Below are 25,469 nucleotides of genomic sequence, written 5' to 3' on the forward strand. Positions count from 1 at the left end.
CTACCACAGTGAAACAAGCCTAAGCCAGCCTGCTGGATATCTAAAACATGTGGCCAAACAGGTCAGTCACCCTGTTACCCCAGCTGAAATGCAGCCAACCACCAGACATAAGTAAGACTACACTAGAAAAGTTATTCTTAGCCAATCTACTGGGTAAGTCATGAGAAATACGAGCAAGCCCATGTAACATACTTAAGCCTGGCCTAGATCAGCAGAACTACTTAGCTGATTGAAAGACTCATGGAAAATAACAAATGGTAATTCTTTTAAACCAAGTTTTCAGTGGTTTGTTATATGTCAATAGCTAATACACACTAAATATACCACTGATGACATTAGAGGCCATTAATCTTGTGTAAAAACTAGATTTATGTCATCAAATATTCATTTGCTCCTTGTGGTTTAGGTTTTCTAGATAATAACCTATATTTTAAAGAGAAAAAGAAAATCTACCTATTAAGTTTTTACAATTACTTTGTGATTGGGAATCTGAAAACCAATCCGCTAAGCCACCACCAATCTTTTCCCTAAAATTTTAGCACCTTAAAACCATTAAAAACATAATGCAATTTTTATAACATGACATGTCTTTGGAAAACAATTATCACATAATGGCCTCTGACTGAAATTAGAGGGGAAGTATTTTTGCTAAGTGAAATTGGAGTTTTTTCCTTTTGTTTAAGTAAGGAAATTGTCTAAGAGTTTCTAAATTTTCCAGAAGAACTGTATCATGAGAGCAACTTTTTAATGCAAGACAGTTAAATCTTACTATGACAAGTCAAAAATACTAAACCTTTTTTATCCAATACCTCCCACAAATGGTACAACAGTTTTCTCAACAGGCAAGCACCTAACCTATTTCAGCAGAGGACAGAGAGCTCATCTCCCCTTCAATGAAAAGGCAGCGCTGCTTTAATGGTCAAGTCACTGACCCAGCACGGCCAACGCCAACAAGCTCCACCTACTGCTGAGAGAGTAACTTAATACACAAAGCAAGAACCAAGGCACTCATGATTCATTTGGTATGACTGCAGATATGAAGAAACTTGCAAATAGGAAGTACCTTTTTTAAAAAAAGCAATGAAACCTTTAACAATTTCTTAAATCATTCCTGAATTTAACAGTCTTTTTACTAAGCCAGTTATCAATAAAAATAAAACTTGTTTTTATGGCTTTTAACAAAGTGAAAATTTCTGTGTGGGTTCAGCAGCTTTAAATTTTCAACTCTATTAACACATCCAGAGATATTCTCAGAAGGCAACAATTTAGTTTACTATTTTTAAACAACATAAATGCTCCTCTCCTTTATAAAGGGGGTCTGTGGGTGTGAGAGAAGTTCAATGGCGAGAGCTACCTTACACTTGTACATTCACCAAAGTTAAAAAACAGGATTTTCCATCCATCAGAATCTATACCAAAAAAGGTATAGGTTCTCAAAAGAACTTTTAAATGTTTAAAAGAATAGTACAATGTATTTGACAGAGGGAAGAAAAGAATGACTAAACTGACGGATATAAATATTGGATAATTTCATTTTCTGTCTCTTTTAAGAGCTCAAGTCTCATATAAAAAAGGTGAATAGACACTTTCTCAGACCAAGGAGCAAACTCTAACTTCCTGCCCTCCAAGTACTGCCCTGGGTTGAATTACAGGTTACCCAGTAGTTTTGATACTAAGCCTGCAATATTCATGAGCCTCACCAGGTTACATTAATTTCCTGTCCTAAAATAGCAACCTACAACAACCCCTGTTCTACACAAAGACACACACACACTCTCTTTCCAAGTAAAATACCCCATAACATAATCCTAGGTCATTCTTACCTCCTTTCTCATTTTAAAATACTTTTTAGTACCCGATTTAAAAAAAAAAAAAAAACAGAACCAATTTAGAGGTATACAGTGTTTCAAATAGTCTAAGAACAACTTGCCCTGAACAGGTATTTTTGTTTATACATGCTGCAAATTCTCATTGCCTTCCCAGACACATAAAATCTACACTATGACTCTATTTTAACCGATTCTCTTTTTAAATAAGTAACACTCTTCTAATCAAGATGTTCAGAAATCAAGCTTAGAAAATAAAAACTCTGGAGACAACAGAAAATAATTACTAACAGCTAACAATTGCTGAATCTACCTGCTCTGAAACAAGCTGTGTTTTTCATGCATTATATCATTTATCTTTCATAATAGTTCTGTGAGGTAAGTACTATTATCATCATTTTTAAAATACAGTCAAGTTTTGAAAGCTTTTTGTTCAAGTCCAGAGTTAGTAAGTGTTGGAGTTGGCATTCTAAAGCAACCTAACTATAGAGCTCCACATCTGTTAAGTGAAACAGCAGTATAAAACCTTGATAGACAGAAAAATTAAGTCACAGATTAAGGGAGCTTTTATGGACGCAACCTCCAGATCTTCCTTGCAATCTACTAAAATCAGTAATCTCATTCAAAGCACAATTTTTAACTACTGATTAATAGATTTCCCATTTCAGCTACTTAGGAACAAGTGGTATTACTGCCAGCACCAGTCACATTAATGAGCTGAGGGGAGTGGACACATAAACATGCAAAGAAAAGATGAAATTCACCATCAAAAAGCTACATGATTATATTAAATGGCCCTAAGCTACTATATTTTAGAATGGGGTTCTATGTCCTTCAGAAGAACAGAAGATTAACTCATATTCATGACAACTGAAATATCATAAAAAGGTATCAGAAACCATAGTATTATCTAAAATATATATTTTAGAACAATTTTTACAAAAAGAGCAAACAAAATGTTTGAAATCATTTCTCTACAAAGTTTAAGACCACTGTACTTCCCCAGCTCTTAGTTCAATCTTATTCTCTTCTCTCGGAGAAGGCAATGGCACCCCACTCCAGTACTCTTGCCTGGAAAATCCCATGGATGGAGGAGCCTGGTAGGCTGCAGTCCATGGGGTTGCTAAGAGTCAGACATGACTGAGCGACTTCACTTTTACTTTTCACTTTCCTGCACTGGAGAAGGAAATGGCAACCCACTCCAGTGTTCTTGCCTGGAGAATCCCAGGGACGGCGGAGCCTGGTGGGCTGCCGTCTATGGGGTCGCACAAAGTCGGACACGCCTGAAGCGGCTTAGCAGCAGCATTCTCTTCTCTCTTCTTCCTTAGAACATAAACACTCTCAAATCCGTTTTTGTCCACTTCTAATTCACACTGCCCTAGCTTCATAGGCAAGCTTCTCAAAGAGCAGCCAACACTATCTTCCACTTCTTCACCTTTATCCTCTTTGCTGTAACTTCTGTTCCTAGCACCCCAGTTAAGCTGGTTTTGCTTTAGTCAATAATGCTTCATTATTCCTAAACCTAATGAACCATTTTCAGTCTTATCTGTCCTTTTTTAATGAGAATTTAACATTTCAGATCCCCTTCTCTCCTACCCTCATCCTTCTTTAAATTCTGGTCAGCTGCAGTCTACACCACCAACTTTTCCATTTCCTCCTCTTCTGACTACTTTTTGCTGGATTCATTTTCCTCTGCCTGTCTCTCAAATGTTGGAGGGTCCCTATCCTTCTCTTTTCCTGTTAAGAAGTCTCAAAGGATGATCTTAATCCTCATTCAACCACTTATGCTACACTGCCAACTCCAGCCCACACACTCTCCTAGCAGCTTTCCAATGCCTCCCAGACCTCTTCACCTGAATATTTCCTGGCCCAACAAGGCCACGATTGAACTCATCTTGGAAAGCCAGAGAACAGAGCCTTGAAAGTGCAGAAGTGCTGGTAGTTTTATTTTATTGGGAGCAGAGTATACTCCCTATTTTAGTAAACATCATTATCCACCCTGTCTTTCAAGCCAAAGAGCCAGGAGTCACTCTTGATTGCTGGCTTCTCCTAACTCAGACAGTCAAACAAACCATCAAATACTAAAGAAAGATTACACAGCCTTAATATTTTCAAGACCACTCCCTACTCTTCACCTTCTCATCATTTTTCAACAACAGCTTGCTTAGGCTCTCCCATAATATTCACAATTGCTTATAGCTATAATAATACTTAACATATAACATTTATTATTTCTTCATTAACCTGCAAGCTTAGTGACAGAGGAAACGATGTCTTGTTCTTTTTATTCAAAGTACCTAAGAATACACAAAAAGTAATATACATAAGTCTGGTGAGCAAGGGATTCCAAGAAGCTAAGCAGCACATCGAAAGATGTACAATTTATTAAGAGTGGAAGAAGAACTTATGTATAGTTCAACTTGCTAGCATTTTTCAATACTGAAGTAATTTTCATTACAGGACAGCAATAATAGCACTTCTGCAGCACTCTGCATATTCAAAGCAACAGAGTGTTCTTTTCTCATTTATGCTTCTATGCACAGTTTAGATTTCCTACAAGGACTATACATCACTTTCATAATTGGTAAGCAAACAATACTATTTAGAGCAATATGCCACAATCGCTGACAGAAATAAAAAGTTTTAGGACACCATGTGCGAAATTGAAAGTTGAGGTTGGGAGAATGCATCAGGAACCTAGGAGAATACACCGAAATAGAGATACAACATTAAGCAAAGATTGCTAAGGACTACAGTTTTCAATCAACAGTTAAGCTCATGCCGTAACAACTGAGAAAGGTGGATAGGTTTATAGCTTCATTCCAGGCAATCCAGTCAATGATTTACAAGAAAATGGGACTTTTAAAAGCCTGGGGTGGGGGCGGGTGTGGGGGGTTAGGGATGGGGGTGGAGGTGGTTTTAATCAAATTCATTCCAGATTTAAACTGGGTCATAAAAATACAAAAAATAAATAAATAAATAATTGAATACTTATATCAGCAGTTCTCAAAGTGTAGTCCAGATCTCTGGCTCCTTTCAGGGGGCCCATGAGGCCAAAATTATTTTCATAACAATAATATTTCACATAACAATGCCTTTTCCATTCTCACTCTCTTTGCAAAGAGATTTGCAAAATGTAAAATTTCTCAATTTTTATATTTGATTTTATTAAAACATTACTGTTAAATTTAATTAATTTAAATTGACTTTTAATTTCTCAATTTTTAATTTGATTTTTATTAAAAATGGTGTTATGTTAACATGTAAAGGATTTACTGTTTCCTAATATTTCATGAGTTTCTCAGTTTTCTAATGCGGCAAATATCTATAGATGTAACTCACATGAACAAGAGCTCTTGCTGCTGCTGCTGCTGCTAAGTTGCTTCAGTTGTGTCCGACTCTGTGCGACCCCACAGACGGCAGCCCACCAGGCTCCCCCGTCCCTGGGATTCTCCAGGCAAGAACACTGGAGTGGGTTGCCATTTCCTTTTCCAATGCAAGAAAGTGAAAAGTGAAAGTGAAGTCTCTCAATTGTGTCCAACTCTTAGCGACCCCATGGACTGCAGCCTACCATGCTCCTCCATCTATGGGATTTTCCAAGCAAGAGTACTGGAGTGGGCTGCCATTGCCTTCTCCACAAGAGCTCTTGGGGTCCTCAATCGTTTTTAAGAATTTAAAGGGGTCCAAAAAGGGCTGAGTTATATAGTCTGGGGGAAGGGCAAGCTTCTGTAATAATGACCCCAAAGCTAGGAGACAAACAGATATGCTGACGTACCTATTTCAAACGTTCATACACTCGAACATAAACATAAGTGAAATGACAAGAAAAACTGAACTGGGGGAAAACAACATAAAATGAGTTCACAGTATTCATATATAAACAGCTCTTTCACATCACTAAGGAAAAGACAAATACCCTACAAATGAGCATGAGGACAAGAAAACTAATGAATTAACAGTGTCATAACCAAGAAGCCAATATGCACGCAGGAAAAAAAACCCTCAAAGTTATTAGTATCAAAGCTATGTAAAAATTAAAACTGATCAAATCAACAATGATGTTTTAAACTTATAATATCTAATTTAGTAAGAGTGCAGGAAAAAACATAAATAGTTACAACCTCTCCAGAAAGCAGTATAGCAACATGGATCAGAAACTAACAGTGTACATATTCCTCTTAACCTCCAACTCTACCCTAAAGGGCTAAAAATACACACAAAGGTGTCCTACAAGAGTATCTATTGAGGCATTATTTATAATCGCAAAAGAGAAAATTAAAAACATTCACCAAGAAGGAAGTAGCTGAATATATTATAGCATCTTATTGTGTGAATTAATCAGTATCTAATGATTTAAAATGTTTGTGCTTTATAGGAAAAGATATCTCTGATATATTAAGTTTTTAAAAAGGCAGTTATAATTTTTTGGTGATTCATTTCAGTAGAAGATAGTATATCTATGTGCAAAAGAGCTAGAATGTGCCTGGAATTATAGGTATGTGTTAAGAATCTCTCATGCATTAAATCTTCAAAACAGTATGTGTAGGCTGCCCTCTCTAAACTTCAACTCTTTCATCTACAAAACTGAAATTATTACCTCCAAACCATGAAAGCCTCAAATCACAAAACTATTAGATGGCAGAGCCCAGAAGCTCTGGAACCCAAATCACACTATGTTAAATATCACCTGTACGCTGAAATGTTATGGCTTCCCAGGTGGCTCAGCAGAATCTGCCTGCTAATGCAGAAGACACAGGCGATAGGGGTTCAATCCCAGGGAAGATATCCTAGAGGAGGAAATGTCAACCTACACCAGTATTTATCAGGATAATCCCATGGACAGAGGAGCCTGGTGGGCTACGGTCCACAGGGTCACAAAGAGTTGGACGCTCCTGAAGGACTGAGCACACACACATGCATGAATGCGTGCAGCAAGCATGCATGCAAGCACACCAAAAGGCCAACGACAGACTAACAGGTCTATGGCTCTCCCCATCCCAGCCAGCTTTCTTCTTTTTGTCTTTTCACTTCTCTCTAGTCGTGTATTTTTTGCCATAGTGAATATGTTTTATTTTTTAATAAGAAAAGCAAAGGATTTTATTTTGAAATACTCTGACTCAAAAGGCAGAGATTTAATTTGAGGGAAAAAATTTGCATTGGAGCTTACAAATTTAGTAAATTTTTTAAAATTTAACATTACTGACATCCCCCTTTCCTGCCCTGCCCTCCTCCTCCCCCCTCCAAAAAAAAGCAGATTCCTCCAGGGAAGTGTAAGTTTATGGACTTCAACACCAATAGGCCTGGTTTAAAATCCACAACTTATAGGCTATGAACCCTAAGCAAATGACTTCACCTCTCTGAAACTCAATGTTCTTATTTGTAAAATACTGATAATAACTCCTATCTCTCAGGATTGTTATAAGGACTACATTAAAAGAATAAAGTAGGTAAAAAGTATGCCAATAAATTCTAATACCTTCAAAAAGATATTATGTTTATACAAAGTCTAGCTCAACAGCAAATTGATATTAGAATTATGCTGTGATTATACATCTTTGCTCAATACTAGTTAATGCCTCATCTTCTATTTCAATTTACATCAAAACCAAAAACACCCAAAAAACTAAATTCTCCTGCTCTTGGGAAACCTCACACCTAGGAGAAACACTATGAACCAAACATTTCTACTGTCTCCTCATTATCTGTATGCTCAGAAGTTTCACAGAGTGCCCAGAATATAGTTGACCTTAAGTGTTGGATGAATAAATGTGGAACCTTGGGAACACCTTACACTCTCTCTCTAATAATGAGTCTCATTATCACTCAAGTCTAAAAGCCTTCACACAAAGCTGTGGTGCTAATTAACATTCAGCAACAGTTTTGATTTCAAAAAAGCAATCATGCAGCAGTTTCATCCAACTCCTCTCCTCACAACTTGTTATTTCCAAACAAATAACTAAAAACACAAAACCCGTGGGATGAATCTCAAAGTCAAAGAGAGAGCAAGCAAGAAAGCTCTTAAACTTCAGTCCAGTTTCCTCACAAGGACCAAGAAGACCAGTCACAACAAATTAAAAGGTTTTTCCCTACTCATTAGTCTTTTTGGTATTCATTTCCCTGGTGGTTCAGAAGGTAAAGAATTTGCCTGCGATGCAAGAGACCAGGGTTGGATCCCTGGGTTGGGAAGATCTCCTGGAGAAGGGAATGGCAACCCCCTCCAGAATTCTTAGCTGGAAAATTCCATGGACAGAGGAGCCTGGTGTGCTAGAGTTCACGGGGTTGCAAAGAGTTGGATACGACTGAGCAACTAACACTTCACTTCACTTCAGCAACTAACACTAGCAATAGTTAATAAATAATATCATAAAGTTAAATTAATAATTAAAGAATAATCCCTGTTCTGGAATTATTCAGAATTCAGAAATTTCAACTTGTCTATAAATTTATTTATTACTAGACTGACAATGAAGCAACCACACTAGAAAACAACTATGAAATCCTAATCTTTAAACACTCAGAATTTCACCTTTCCTTCTTTCTCCCCACCTCCCTTCCTTCTTTATTTATGGTAAAGCTTCACTGCCAGCAACCACAAAACTAACATTTAAAAGACTGTCATTTTGCCATTGTCAGGTTTCAAACTTTATTTGCCTCTGTTATAATAACTCTCTACTCTTTCCATTTCTAGTCCCCAGAAAACATCAGCAAATTAACAGAAATCAAAAGACTAAGCTTCATTTTGATTTCTATTTTATGTGTTCACCAGAAGTTAGTTACAGATTTAAACTGTTACTAATGGATTTCTACGTAGAGATTTACTGTTCAGGAACCCTGAATTAAACTCTTCTGCAAAATCAAAGAATATTTTAAAAATAACAGGTTTCATGGTAGATAATATATATACTCTGTAGAGAGAAACTTAGAAAAATTAAGATTAGCAAAAAGAATAAAAGTGACATATTTGAACAGGATTCTAATTGTATTATAAATCAAATAAAGGATTATAAGCATAAATATTTGGAGAATATTCAGTTTTCTCTATTTTGTTGCAGTTAATGCAATCACACTGCATATACTCCTTTGCAATGTATTATTTTCACTCATTCCTATTGTGAGCATTGCTATGTTAAATGTTCTTGTACATCATCATTTTTAATCCTGTTGTATAAACACTATAGGACTGCTGAAACGAGTAAATAAATGTATGGCAAGGATGAAGCACTATTTAAGTAGTATTATTGTTATTACTACTGGGATTAAATTTTTCATAAACATTCATATATATCTAAATTTACGAGCATAGCCTTAATTTTTTCCTTAAGTCTCAGAATTAGAACTTCTGAAACTCTCCAAACAGCCCTCCAAAAAGAATATATAAATTTACTTTCCCTCAGCAAAACATCTCCCAAAACCACTGTCACCAACTAAATATTATATTTCTAATCTTTGCCAATTTCAGTGGGGAGGAAAGGCTACAATTTTGTCTCTATTTTGTGTTTCATCAATATACTATATTGAACACTTTTTTTCACACACTAACTTTTTATTTCTCATTATGTGAATTGCTTATCAAAATCTTTTGAAGTGAATGAATTTAATATTCATGATCAAAACACTCGGATCTGTTTAAAACATGTTAACTCACACTCGCATTCTCCATAAATATTTGCTTATATTATACGTTTTAAGAAAGGGAGTTATACACGTTCATTCCAGTCATCATAATCCTCTACCTAGTATCTTCCAGTAGTATTTGAAAAACAGAACACTAGTATCAAAGTCTGGGTGGTGAGGAGGGGTCAAATGAAAAACTACCTAATTATGTAATATATAGTATCCCCATTAAAGCATTCATTTAAAAGAATGAAGTAGATACTTAAGTATTGACAAGGTAAATCTCTATGATATATTAACAAACAAAAAAAGGATACAGAACATGATCCATTTATAATTCACGGAGAAACAAGTACAGAGTAAGAATACCAGGTAACCAGTCGCTGTCCGCGGTGCTAAGGACCCAATGATGAACAAAATAGGCTTTCCCCCCAATTTTTACAAAGATCACTAGCTGTTAGCAGATACTTAAATTTCCTTTTAGTGTTAAGCCACAATAGAATACAATAAAATTTTTCTCAATTTCTTTTCAAACATAAGTTTGAGGGGTATATAGGGACACACACTACACACCTTCTGGATTTTAGAGCAGAATTATAATACAAAAAATTTAATAAGCTATATATACACATACACACAAAATATATTATTGTCTAGTGTTAATGAAAGAGAAAAAAGTCACAAATCATTTTTGTCTTAGTTATACTCCTGAGTCTTCTTCACTATCCAAATTTAAAGTTCAATTGATAATATTACACTAAAAAAATCAAGTTACAAAACATTCATGACACGATCCCAATTTTGTCTGAAAAGTATTCATAGTATATTAAATCCTATACACTCCTATAAAAATATCTTGAACTAACTTACTAGTAGTAATTTCTAGAGACAGGAATAAAGGGAAAGTGAGCAGATGGGAAACAGAGAAATTGTACATATTTTATTGTGTACACTTCTATATTGTTTTGAGTATCTGTGGTAAAATAGTATCTTTATTTCATAAATAAAATACTTTATAAAGTTTCACTGCCATAAGAACCACCAGGAACCTGGGTCCCATCAAAATTTCTTTATGTAATATATTAATGTCATCAATATGGAACTGCTTAAATTAAAATATCAGAGTGTTAGGCAGGTATAAAAAGCAGTAAGGGAGAGCACCTTATACTATGAGTGATTTCTGGGATTTTCATTAAGCAAAAAAAAAAAAAAAAAAAAAAAAAAACAAGGTGCAAAACTTTATCTAAGAAGAAAAGAGAAATATGACTAAGTATTACACATTTTTTTGTTAAATAACAAACAAACAAACAAACAAAAATTATCAACTACAGGGAAGGACAGGATAAAACTTGACTTTTCTGACTATACATCATACTGTAGCTTTGGAGCCATGAAAATGTTTTATATAACAAAAGTAATCAAAAGTAAATCAAAATGAAAATATTATTCCCAAAAACTGACAGTAAAATGAATCAACCAAACTATGTATCAAAAGAGCAGCTTAAACCTGAAGAAAAATCATTTCAAATGACTTTTAAAACATGACTGTAAAAAAAATGACTGTAAATGCCTAGTAGAATTTGTATTAATTATAAGAATTCTTAGACTGTTTTCGCCATTTTCTAAAATAGGCTCAAAATAATAATATTAAGAAGCATATGTATACATAAATAACACAGCAAGTAATTCACTATTCTCCAAGACTTGCAACATAAAAGAGCTATAAATTTAAATCTTAATAAAGTTAAAGGGAAAATATTATAATCCTAAATGCTTAAATTTGCAACAAAATCTTATTTGAAAATATTGGTATGAACTCATGGTGTATTTTCTCATATTTAAATGAGAAATAATGGGACAAATATAGTCAAGTTGTAGAATATAAGATCAACACAAAATTCATTTGCATTTTTGCAAATGAATTAGTTCATTGCAAACTAAGCAATGAACACTCAAAAAAGACTATCAGGAAACAGCTCAGTTCACAATAGCATTAAAAAATTTAATTTAATAGCATAAAATACCATTTATGAATAAATTTAATCAAAGAGGTACAAGACTTGTCAACTACAAAATGTTACTGAAAGAAATTAGATAATACTTAATAGAAAGATACGCCATGTTCCTGGATCAAAAGACTTATTAAAATGTCAATACTACCCAAAGCAATCTACAGAAGACTGTAAAATTCAAATGAAATTGCAAAGACTCTGAATAGCCCAAACAACCTTTCTAAAAACATAAGACTACTTAAACTTTCCAATATCAAAACTTATTACAAAGCTACGGTAATCAATAGTGTACATACATGCTAAGTCACTTCAGTTGTGACCCTCTGCGACCCTATGGACTGTAGCCCGCCAGGCTCCTCTGTCCATGGGATTCTCCACTCAAGAATACTGAAGTGGGTTGCCATGCTCTCCTCCAGGGAAATCTTCAGCCCCAAGGATTGAACCCATGTCTCTTATGTCTCCTGCAATGGCAGGTGGGTTCTTTACCACTAGCACCACCCTGGGAAGCCCCCAAGACAGTATAGTACTGACACAAAGACAGAAATATAGAGCAGTGGAACAGAACTGAGAGTCCACAAATAAACCCATGAATCTATAGCCAACTGATCATCAACAAGGGTGCCAAGACTTTAATAGGAAAAGACCAGGCTCTTCAACAAATGAAATTTGGACAACTGGAGCCTTACACCTCATACCATATATAAAAATATACTCAAAAATGGTTCAGGGGCCAAAAATAAGAAAAAAAGATTATAAAATCCTTAGGAAAAAACATGGGTAAATGTAGATCTTCATGATTTTGGATTTGGGAATACTTTTTCAGGTATGACACCTGAAGCATAAGGAATAAAGAAGTGGTATATTCAACTTGATCAAAATTTAAAACTTTTATGCATCTAAATACATTGTCAAGAGTGTGAAAAGATTATTCACAGAACAACAGAATTTATTTTCAAATCATGTATATGATAAAAGTCTAGTATCCAGAATATTAAAGAAGCTTTACAACCCAACAACAAAAAGACAAATCCAATTTAAAAATGGGAAAAGAAGTTAAATAGACATTCCTCCAAAGAAGATATACCAATGATAAGCAAGCCTACCAAAAGATGGTGAACATCATTAATCATTAGGGAAATGCAAATTAAAATCACAACAAGATATCACTTCACACTAACTAGGACGGCCATTATCAAAACATGGAAAATAACAAGTGTTGCCCAAGATGTGGAAAAATTAGCACCCTTATACACTGCTGGTGGAAATGTAAAATGATGCACCCACTATGGAAAACTGGCAGTTCCTCAGTTAAATACCCAAGAAAACTGACAAGTGTTCAAAAATGATCTGTACACAAATGTTCACAGCAGCACTATTCACAACAGCCAAAATCTGGCAACAACCCAAACATCCATCAGCTGAATAAACAAAATGTGGTACATCCATACAATGGAATATAATTCAGTCATAAGAAGGAATGAAGTACGGATACTTGCTACAACATGTATGAACCTTGAAAACATTATGCTAAGTGAAAGAGGCCAGACAAAAAGACCACATGTTACATGAATATACTTATGAATGGTCCAGAACAAGCAAGTCCACGATCAGAAAGCAGATTAGCGCCAGTGTCTTGCAGGGTGGCAGGGAAGGAATGCAGAGCGACTACTTAATGAATACAGGGTTTCTTTCGGGATGTGAAAAAGTTCTGGAACTAGATAGTGGTGATGGATACACAACACTGTAAATCTCCTTAATGCCAAGGAGTTGTATACTTTAAAATACAAATGTTCAATTTATTGTTTATTTTACCACAAAAAGAAAAATCACTCACACATACACATCCTAGCTCTGTCCAATAAAAGGGCCTACAAAAAACTCAACAGTAGCAACAAAGATAATGGTCTTTAAATATTATTTTATACTAAAAAGAATCAGAAACCCCTTAAAGAAATAACTGGCTCTAGATCTGAGGCAGGTAATCTGGAATACCTTTCTATCCTAGAAAACAAGGATATCAACTGCGGTTTTATCGAGGAATACAGGAGCCAAAAGGAAGGGGCTCCCACTAGATGGGACAATTTGAGAATTTAAAAGAGCAATTACAATGGATTAAAACAAACATATTCAAAATCAGGTGTTCATATTTATACTAAAAAACAAAACAAAAACCCACCTCACTGGCCGCTGACTACCTGTGTCAGATACTAGGAAAAGAAAGGGCATTTATTCTGCTGTACCTCAGAATAATCATACAATTGATTGAGGTAAAGAAGTTCTTTTCTACAGAAGAATTCCAGCAAATAAAACAGAAGGAATAATAAAATATCACCACTATCAGATACTGTGATCTATTAATAGATCAGAGTCAGCAAACTTTTTCAGTGCCAATAAAGAACTAAGTGAAAAGGGAAAGGAAGAAGAGAATACGAGAAAGGAACCTATGACTCATTCTTCCCTTCCTTCAGCCTAGTTAGTGACAAGGCAGTGACGTGCCGCTACCAGCTGTTTCTTTAAAAATGTCCTGGCAAGGACAAAGAGCATTTTATTTTATAAGAAAAGGTTTCCCAAGAAAATCACTCTGCCTCAAGCTGTGAAAACTATTTGGTGTTCTTAGAGCCCCCAAGGATCTTGGCTATTTCAAAGCAGGAAATAAAAAGCTAGAAAAACAAAAAAATTTTCAGGGTGGGGTGGGGGTGGGGAGGCTCTCTCCCTCACTTCCTCAGAACTGGAGGAGGAATAAAAACTGAAGGAGAAAAAAAAAAAATCTCTGCTTAACGTAATCCACAGTTAATAGTCTTGGTGGTTTTCAATAGTTCTAAACAGTTCTCCAGATTTTCAGAGGATACCTCACACTATTTAACTCTACTGAACAAGTCCATTAGACATTCAAGTTGGAAGAAAAACATCTACACGTTCCATAGTAATCTGGTCTTTCCATCACAGTTAAACATTTAACAACTGATGATCAAATACAAACCGAAGTGTCACCACATACAAACTAGACCGAAAACAGTTTTCAGGAGAAAAATAAGCAGTATAAAAAGACTGAGTCACAGACATCAGATCTACTCAAAATACATATCTCATATTAAAAACAAACGAAAACTTTATGGGTATTAAGTCAACACCTGCTAATTAAACAGTACTCACTAAAAAAAGTGCCACAGATCCCTAACAGGAATTGTAGCTGTCTTAATGCCCTATATATTCAAGATAGGATTTCCATTACAGACATACCTCGGAGGTTACTGTAGGTTCAGTTCCAGATCATCACAATAAAGTGAATATTGCAAAACAGTGAGTCAGATGAAATTCTGGCTTCTCAGCACACATAAAAAACTACACTGTAGTCTATTAAGTATGTAATACCATTATGTCTTTAAAAACTGTATATACCTTAATTAAAAATACTTTATTGTTAAAAATGCTAACCATCATCTGACAATACGAGGTTGCCACAAATCACCAGGCTGTTAAAAAAAAAAAAAAAAAAGGTATCTGCAAAATGCAATAAAGCAAAGTGCAGTAAGGTACTACTGTACTTTATAAAGGCACCTGATGGTTTTTCCTCAAATAAGTTTAAAGAAAGACTGGAGGCTTTCCTTATGACCACCTACACATACTCATTAAAAAACAAAACAAAAAAACAGGAACAGAGAGGTAACCTACACCTAAGCCTTACTTATTTTTATTAATACTAATAGCAGCTAAGGTTCCTCTGTGCCAGACACTGTCAAGCACCCTACATGCATAATCACCTCCTTTAAGCATCACAATTACACAAAGGTAGGTATTAGTATCACCATGTCCAGATTATGAAAATGAAGCTACAATAATTTAGTAATTAAGCCCACTATATCTGATCAAAGAGGGGGTCCTGGTCTTATAATGCCAAAAATAGACATAAAGACTACAGATAACTAAAGTGAAAGAAAGTGAAGTCGCTTAGTTGTGTCTGACTCTTTGCGACCCCGTGGACTGTAGCCTACCAGGCTCCTCTGTCCATGGGATTCTCCAGGCAAGAATACTGGAGTGGCTAAAGATATTATCAAATCTCACTCCAAAAGCACTTTAATGTACCCAGTATTCTCTGAAACCTTCCCCCCTGGAGCATCAAGTTAGCAAAGGACACACGTCATGTGTCAAGTAGTAAATTATTTATTATCCTTTCCTTCTTCCCTAAGTCGGGCACAGCTTTAGTCTCTTTCCTAGTTATTACTGCTAAATTGCTGCTTCTGAAGTGTAAAACCCAAATAGGTAGTTCATTACAATTATACAGTAGCACAGTAAAGTCAAAAGAGGAAAGATATAGGAATCAGATTAAGGACCCATTCCTAGTTTTGCCCTGCTACCAGTTTTGTGTTCTTAATCCTCCAGAAGGGCCTCAGGTTCCTTGTCTGTTAAATGGAGATATCACCTATGTTCTACAGAGTAATGTTCTTTAAATGCTGGCTCCGCTCCCTTCTCTGCTAATATAAAAGCAAGGTACAAATACCTTAGGCAAAGACTCCAAAGTCTGATCCAAGGAATACAAACCCTTAGAGGGATCCAGTAAACAGCATTTCCTAAACTTTTATAGTCACAGAACAGTTATTACAGTGTAACACTGATTAGAGTAACTAGTGTAGAAAATGCTGGTCAAAGGACCTTTACATAGGTTAAAAAACAAAATGACACTTTGCTTCAGTTCTATGATAGCTCTTTTGGGTCTTCAGTGTTCATTTTTATCCACTATCTAGTTCCTGCCTGCATATTCTGGATAGGTGAGCTGGCAGATAAGTGTCCTGTGCATACACAAACATTTCAACTTGAAGTGATGCAGTCCATGGGTCGCCAAGAGTCAGATATGACTTACTGACTGAACAACAAAAATTTATAAACTACTATACATTAAAACACAGACATCTTCTTATAAGTGTGGTCTGAAAAATACAACAGAGCCTGTTTCTGCAACGTTAACAAAAAAATAAAACAGTATTTTTCCACTCGTCTTCCAGTTATAGAGTAGAGGGGACGGGGAATAAAAAGTTCTTTACCAGAATTATAAGGAAAAAACTAAATTATTACAAATATAATGTATACCTAGCCTCATCTGTAGAGGAAAAAAAGCAGTACAGAGAATGGGAGCCAATTACACTGTATCTGAGTTTTGTATCATCAAAGGATTTTATTGTAATCTGACACTTAAAAGACATCTCAACTAAGAGAAGTTCCTCAGAAGCACAGAAAATTTACTCCAAGTCATGAAAACTATAAATCAACCTTTAAAAATAGTATTTTCTGTTGCTGCTGCTAAATTGCTTCAGTCATGTCTGACTGTGTGCGACCCCACAGACGGCAGCCCACCAGGCTCCCCCGTCTCTGGGATTCTCCAGGCAAGAACACAGGAGTGGGTAAAAATAATATTTAACTACCCTCAAAAGCTAGAAAAATACTCCTTAGAAAAACATGATTATGAACTGATGTAATAAAATTTGGTCTCTATGTTTAAGATTCAACACTTTATATTTATGATTTTTCAACATTCAACATTTATTTAGCACCAACTAGATGAAGAGGATCTTCATGTGCAAGAATAATGAAAACAACAAAAATTATTGAGACAAGTGATCTCAGGAAACAATAAAGATTGAAACAGGTGGCTGAACTCTAATGCCTGTCTTGAGTCAAGCGACAATGTGTTAAACTAGAAATCGGTGTCTTCAAGTTACCAGAGGTAGCAAGGCTCCATTTCTGCACATCATTCACATTCACTTAGGACAGTAAAGTAGTTAATAAGCGCTCAAGATTAAATTACCTTGGTTGGAATCCAAGCTCTGCCATCTGCTGGTTATGAAATCTTGGCAAAGTTACCTACCCTGTCTAAGCCTCAATTTCCTCAATAATAATGGGATCCAGCTTATAACTGACTTTGCAATATGGATTTCAACCAAATTTGTTACCTATCTCTTATAGCCACTAATTCATAGACAGCTTATATTAATTTCAAAGCAAGGTATTTGCTCTTTATCCATTATCCATTAAATGAAGAGACTATTACCTCAAAGCATATGAAAGTTAAATGAAGTAACAGTGCTTGGGGCACACAGTAAGCACACAAAGGGTAGCTGAATCTGAATTATTCTAGTTCTAAGATCTGAGCTACCATCATTCGCATCTAGGGATGCTAGATGGTACTGAGTTAGCTAATGCGAATTCAATACTCATCATTACCATAAACTTTTTTCTATTAACTTCTTCCCTAACTCTCACTCCTATGGTCAAACACAGCATTTAAAGTACACAGACTTTCCCAGGTAAATGTGAGAAACAAAAATATGTTGTTGTTAATTGGGACACAAAGTAAAGATACAAGTTTAAACAATATCTTACTCCCAAATTAATATGATAGTTGAAAAGCTGTATAATTTATACTGATGGCATATAAAGACAATGGGATCAGAGATCCTCTGCCTCTGGGGATCTTTCTTCTCTAAGGACCCCAGGAATTGGCCCAACTGCTCCTACTTTAGAAATCATACCATTTGTTTCTTACTAAGTACTCATTCACCACTATGGCTGAAATATACTACTAGAACATTTCCTCTATCCTTTGAAAGTTCAGAGCCATTCTTTAATTTTCTATAAATTAACAGGAGGTAAACATGTACTGTGAAGTCTCAAAACCCTCCCAATAAAGGTTATCCCTGATATTCAACTGAATTTAAATAAAATTATGCTTTCTTCATTAGTAACTCCTACTCTTAGATTTCAATGGCACAGCAAGCATTTGGTACTTAAAGAGAAAACAGAATCTCTTCTAAGAATCATGCCCTAGTCAGCCAAACATCTCACAATGTATCAGATCAGTCGCTAAGTAGTGTCCGACTCTTTGCGACCCCATGAATCGCAGCACGCCAGGCCTCCCTGTCCATCACCAACTCCCAGAGTTCACTCAGACTCACATCCATCGAGTCAGTGATGCCATCCAGCCATCTCATCCTCTGTCGTCCCCTTCTCCTCTTGCCCCCAGTCCCTCCCAGCATCAGAGTCTTTTCCAATGAGTCAACTCTTCGCATGAGGTGGCCAAAGTACTGGAGTTTCAGCTTCAGCATCAGTCCTTCCAAAGAAATCCCAGGGCTGATCTCCTTCAGAATGGACTGGTTGGATCTCCTTGCCGTCCAAGGGACTCTCAAGAGTCTTCTCCAACACCACAGTTCAAAAGCATCAATTCTTCGGCGCTCAGCCTTCTTCACAGTCCAACTCTCACATCCATACATGACCACTGGAAAAACCATAGCCTTGACTAGACGGACCTTTGTTGGCAAAGTAATGTCTCTGCTTTTGAATATGCTATCTAGGTTGGTCATAACTTTCCTTCCAAGGAGTAAGTGTCTTTTAATTTCATGGCTGCCAATCACCATCCGTAGTGATTTTGGAGCCCAGAAAAATAAAGTCTGACACTGTTTCCACTGTTTCCCCATCTATTTCCCATGAAGTGGTGGGACCGGATGCCATGATATTCGTTTTCTGAATGTTGAGCTTTAAGCCAACTTTTTCACTCTCCACTTTCACTTTCATCAAGAGGCTTTTGAGTTCCTCTTCCCTTTCTGCCATAAGGGTGGTGTCATCTGCATATCTCAGGTTATTGATATTTCTCCCGGCAATCTTGATTCCAGCTTGTGTTTCTTCCAGTCCAGCGTTTTTCATGATGTACTCTGCATATAAGTTAAATAAACAGGGTGACAATATACAGCCTTGACAAACTCCTTTTCCTATTTGGAACCAGTCTGTTGTTCCATGTCCAGTTCTAACTGTTGCTACCTGACCTGCATACAAATTTCTCAAGAGGCAGGTCAGGTGGTCTGGTATGCCCATCTCTTTCAGAATTTTCTACAGTTTATTGTGATCCACACAGTCAAAGGCTTTGGCATAGTCAATAAAGCAGAAATAGATGCTTTTCTGGAACTCTCTTGCTTTTTCCATGCAACCAGTCAAAGAAGCAGATATAATGTTGATCAGTGAAAACCAAGTTATTACCCTGACAACGTGCTTTCTCAAAACTCAATATAGACAGCTAAAATTTACAGCTATTTAAGAAATTGGATTATTTAGTAAAGAAAGTCCAAGTTGTTTACTAATATTTCTTACTTTCTCTGGGAAAGCTCTTCAACTGATATACTAATATACACTAGTATATGAGCCCAAAAAAATACTGAGAGACATAAAAAGAGGCCCTGTAAAAATTAAAGTTTTCATAAATCCCTACAAGATAATTACATGTCCAAGTATATCCATGGTGAAAGGGCCTGTTCATATATAAATAGTCTATTTACTTTGTCTCTCATAGAATAAACTATTTGGTAAAAATAAGGAAACTGACATCACTTTTCATCACTCTAAATCTCTCTTCTACCCTCACCCACTCCAAATAAGCTTCTGGAAGGCTTGGGGGTACTGTACTAGCTGGACAGGCTCAATGTTTCAAAGGTATTATGCTAGCCAACCAGTGCAACCGAGCACCTGAGCTCTTTCATTCACTCCATCCCGAGTTCACACTCCTCTTGTGCTAAGCACATGGTATAAAACAGTGTCTGTATCTCTCTTTTCTTTCCCTACTATTGCTCCTTTGTGTTTAAACAAAAACCTAGGTTTAACTTCATAAACTAATTCCTTATATCAAAGCTTTAAAATGTGTCTAAAAACCTCAGTGATAGTTTGATGACCTAGAAACTCATGTAACTATCATTATAGTATACAGGTAACTATCACAACAAATTACCTTCAACCCAAAATATGTGTTAAGTAAACTACTATAGAAAGCACTGTGTTCCACACCGAGGAAATACAAAGGTGAGTAAAATACTGTTGTTGCCATACTCAAATTTATACTGACCTAGGGAGAGACAAAACAAGGAAAGTAGATGAAGCAGAACACAAGAAAAGTGTGCCATACGAGTTACATGCAACTAACTGCATTTCACGCTTTGGGGTAAAATGTGTGGAAAACTACGTAGTTGAGGTGGCATATGAAACTCTGAAAGCTGAGTGAGTCTCTGAAACAGCGAGAGGAGAGAATTTATGCCAAAGAATATTTAGACAAATAAGAACCCATTGGGACCAGGACATTCATGGCAGTAACATCTAACAAGTATATCAATAACAGTTTTAATATACATTTTAAGTATGCTAAAATATGGGGAAAAAATCATTACCTCCCACACCAAGCACTTTTCTGAAGAACATAAATCTCTCAACCTCTTTAATGTGGTATAAAATTTCAAAAATCTGAAGACATGACTAAAAACAAAACAAAGCAATTAGACAAATCAATGAAGTGTTTTTAAACTACATATATATACCTTATCTATTCCTTATTTATTCCTTTAGAATAAGTAGACTATATAATATATATGTATTTGCATATATGATTAGACAGATTGACAACAATATTATACAATAAAATAATTCCTGAAAAATTCTAAACTGCTCAACCTGTGGCTACTAAGCACTTAAAATGTGACTACTCCAAATCAGGACGTGCTGTAAGAGTAAAATACCCACTAGGTTGTGAAGTCAGCAAAAACGAGACCAGGAGCTGACTTTGGCTCACATCATGAACTCCTTATTGCAAAATTCAGACTTAAATTGAAGAAAGTGGGGGAAACCACTAGACCATTCACGTATGACCTAAATCAAATCCCTCACGATTATACAGTGGAAGTGACAAATAGATTGAAGGGATTAGATCTGATGGAGTGCCTGAAGAACTATGGACAGAGGTTCGTGACATTGTACAGGAGGCAGGGATCAAGACCATCCCCCAAAAAAAAGAAATGCAAAAAGGCAAAATGGTTGTCTGAGGGGGCCTTACAAATAGCTGAGAAAAGAAGGGAAGCTAAAGGCAAAGAAAAAAAGGAAAGATATACCCATCTGAATGCAGAGTTCAAAACAATAGCAAGGAGAGATAAGAAAGACTTCCTCTGTGATTAATGCAAAGACCAATGGAACAAGATAGAAAGCCCATAAATAAACCCATGCACCGTCAGGTACCTTATTTTTGACAAAGGAGGCAAGAATACAGAATGGGGCAAAGACAGTCTCTTCAATAAATGGTGCTTGGAAAACTGGACAGCTACATGTAAAAGAATGACATTAGAATACTTCCTAACACCATACACAAAGATAAACTCAAAATGGATTAAAGACCTAAATGTAAGACCAGAAACTATAAAACTCTTAGAGCAAAACATAGGCAGAACACTTGATGACATAAATCAAAGCAAGATCCTCTATGACCCAACTCCTAGAGTAATGGAAGTAAAAAAGTGGGACCTGATTAAACCTAAAAAGCTTTGGCACAGCCAAGGAAACTGTAAGCAAGGCGAAAAGACAACCCTCAGAATGGGAGAAAATAATAGCAAATGAAACAACTGACAAAGGATTAAGTCCCAAAATATACAAGCAGCTCATACAACTCAATACCAGAAAAACAAACAACCCAATCAAAAAGTGGGAAAAAGACCTAAAGAGACATTTCTCCAGAGAAGACACATAGATGGCTAACACATGAAAAGATGCTCAACATCACTCATTATTAGAGAAATGCAAATTAAAACTTCAATGAGATACCACCTCACACCCAGTCAGAATGGCCATCATCAAAAAGTCCACAAACAATAAATGCTGGAGAGGATGTGGAGAAATGGGAATACTCTTGCACTGTTGGTGAGAATGTAAACTGATACAGCCACTATGGAAGACGGTATGGAGATTTCGTAAAAAACTAGGAATAAAACCACCATATGACCCAGCAATCCCACTCCTAGGTACCTACGCTGAGGAAACCAAAACTGAAAAAGACACATGTATCCCACTGTTCACTGCAGCACTATTTACAATAGCTAGAACATGGAAGCAACCTAGATGTACATCAATAGATGAATGGATAAAGAAGCTGTGGTACAGACACACAATGGAATATTACTCAGCCATAAAAAGGAATGCATTTGAGACAGTTCTAATGAGGTGGATGAACCTAGAGCCTATTATACAGAGTGAAGTGAGTCAGAAAGAAACAAATATCATATTCTAACACATATACACAGAATCTAGAAAAATGGTACTGAAAAATTTATTTACAGGGCAGCAATGGAGAAACAGACATAGAGATTAGACTTATAGACACGGGGAGAGGGGAGGAGAGGGTGAAATGTGTGGAAAGAGTAACATGGAAACTTATATCGCCATACGTAAAATCGATAGCCAACGGGAATTTGCTATATGGCTCAGGAAACTCAAACAGGGGCTCTGTATCAGCCTGGAAGGGTAGGATGGGGAGGAGACAGAAGGGAGGTTCAAAAGGGAGGGGATATATGTATACCTATGGCTGATTCATTTTGAGGTTTGACAGAAAACAACAAAATTCTGTAAAGCAATTATCATTCAATTTAAAAAAATGCAAAGAAATAAAGGAAAACAACAGAATGGGAAAGACTAGAGATCTCTTCAAGAAAATTAGAGATACCAAGGGAACATTTCATGCAAAGATGGGCACAATAAGGACAGAAATGGTATGGACCTAACAGCAGCAGAAGACATTAAGAAGAGGTGGCAAGAATACACAGAAGAACTATACAAAACAGATCTTCATGACCCAGATAACCACGATTGTGTGATCACTCACCTAGAGCCAGACATCCTGGAATGTGAAGTCATGTGGGCCTTAGGAAGCATCACTATGAACAAACCTAGTGGAGGTCATGGAATTCCAGTTGAGCTATTTCAAATCCTAACAGATGATGCTATGAAAGTGCTGCACTCAATATGCCAGCAAATTTGGAAAACTGAGCAGGGGCCACAGGACTGGAAAAGCTCAGTTTTCATTCCAATCCCAAAGAAAAGCAATACCAAAGAATGTTCAAACTATCGAACAATTGCACTCATCTCACACGCTAGCAAAGTAATGCTCAAAATTCTCCAAAGCAGGCTTCAACAGTACATGAACTGAGAACTTGCAAGTGTTCAAGCTGGTTTTAGAAAAGGCAGGGGAACCAGAGATCAAATTGCCAACACCCGCTGGATCATAGAAAAAGAGAGTTCCAGAAAAACATCTACTTCTCTGTTATTGACTACACCAAAGCCTTTGTGACTATGTGGATCACAACAAACTGTGGAAAATTCTTAAAGAAATGGGAATACCAGACCACCTGACGTGCCTCCTGAGAAATCTGTATGAAGGTCAAGAAGCAACAGTTAGAACCGGATGTGGAACAATGGACTGGTTCCAAATGGGGAAAGTAGTACGTCAAGGCTGTATACTGTCACCCTGCTTATTTAACTTATATGCAGAGTACATCATGCAAAATGCCGGGCTGGATGAAGCCTGGCATCAAATTCCAGCTTGATTCCACAAGCTGGAATCAAGACTGGCAGGAGAAATATCAAAAACTTCAGATATGCAGATAACATCACCCTTATGGCAGAAGAACTAAAGAGCCTCTTGATGAAAGTGAAAGAGGAGAGTGAAAAAGTTGGCTTAAAACTCAACATTCAAAAACTGAGATCATGGCATCTGGTCCCATCACTTCATGGCAAATAGATGGGGAAACAATGGAAACAGTGACAGACTTTATTTTCTCAGGCTCCAAAATCACTGCAGAGTGACAGCAGTCATGAAATTAAAAGATGCTTTCTTTGGAAGAAAAGTTATGACCAACCTAGACAGCATATTAAAAGGCAGAGACATTACCTTGCCAACAAAGGTCAGTCTAGTGAAAGCTGTGGTTTTTCCAGTAATCATGTATGGATTTGAGAGTTGGACTATAAAGAAAACTGAGTGCTGAAGAATTGATGCTTTTGAACTGTGGTGTTGGAGAAGACTCTTGAGAGTCTCTTGGACTGCAGGAGATCCAACCAGTCCATCCTAAAGGAAATCAGTCCTGAATAGTCATTGGAAGGACTGATGTTGAAGCTCCAATACTTTGGCCACCTGATGTGAGGAACTGACACCTTAGAAAAGACCCTGATGCTGGGAAAGACTGAAGGCAGGAGGAGAAGGAGATGACAGAGGATAAGACTTGATGGACATGAGTTTGAACAAGCTCCAGAAGTTGGTGATGGACAGGGAAGCCTGGCGTGCTGCAGTCCATGGGGTCACAAAGAGTCGGACACAATTGAACAACCGAAATGAACTGAGGTTGTGAAGATTTAGTACCAAATAAAGAATGCAAAATGTATCATTAGTAAATTACATGCTGAGATAATACTTTGGGGATACACTACTTTAAATATATTCTTAAAATTAAGTTCACCTTTTTACTTTTTTTTTAAGTGGCTCCTAGAAAATTTTACATCACCCATGTGATTCACATTTGTGTCTTGCATTATATTTCTATTGAAGAGGTCTGGTTTAAACAACTACTTAACATTTATATTGTCAGATTTCTGTACTTGCTTCATATTGTTCCTTCATGTTGGCATAGTAATCACTTGATCGTGATACAAATAACCTTCCAAACATCTATGCCTCAGTGTCTAGACAGTAAAATGATGAGACACCTGCCAAAAAAGTGTGTCAGTTTCTTAACTACTCTTTTGGAGCAAATGTGAAAAAAACAACCAACTATAAACTTTTCCAGATACATTTACCAAACAGTTAATACTCCAGGCACTGCTGGCGGATGTCACGAAACTATGTTAGGTAAGGACTGCTCAGGGATGCAAAGACATGGGATCCAGGAAATAAAGAGCCATGAAAGAAGTTAGAGGATGACAGCTGTACAGCAGGGGCCTGGAGAGGAACCAGGCCAGATCCCAGTAGGAGAGGACTCTAGGAAAAGGGACACTCCAGGAAAAGAAAGTAGGGTAGGGCAGTCTAGACAATGCTTAATAAATCTGAGGGGGGGAAAAAAAACCAAACCAAGTCTGTGATCATTGCAAGCTGTGCAAGAAAAAGAAAATGGCAACAAAAAAGTATATTAAAAAAGTGAAAGAAAACAAAGGAAATGTGATTGTCATTCAAAAACAACATAAC

At 36.6% G+C, this 25,469-nt stretch overlaps 1 protein-coding gene across 4 annotated transcripts in view; it reads right to left on the reverse strand.

The window, feature by feature from the left end:
* GSK3B (glycogen synthase kinase 3 beta) overlaps positions 1 to 25,469 on the reverse strand; it is a 219,274-nt gene that overhangs the window by 182,722 nt on the left and 11,083 nt on the right. The window lies entirely within an intron of this gene.

This window comes from Bos mutus, chromosome 1 (assembly GCF_027580195.1).
Source record: "Bos mutus isolate GX-2022 chromosome 1, NWIPB_WYAK_1.1, whole genome shotgun sequence".
Taxonomy (NCBI): domain Eukaryota; kingdom Metazoa; phylum Chordata; class Mammalia; order Artiodactyla; family Bovidae; genus Bos; species Bos mutus.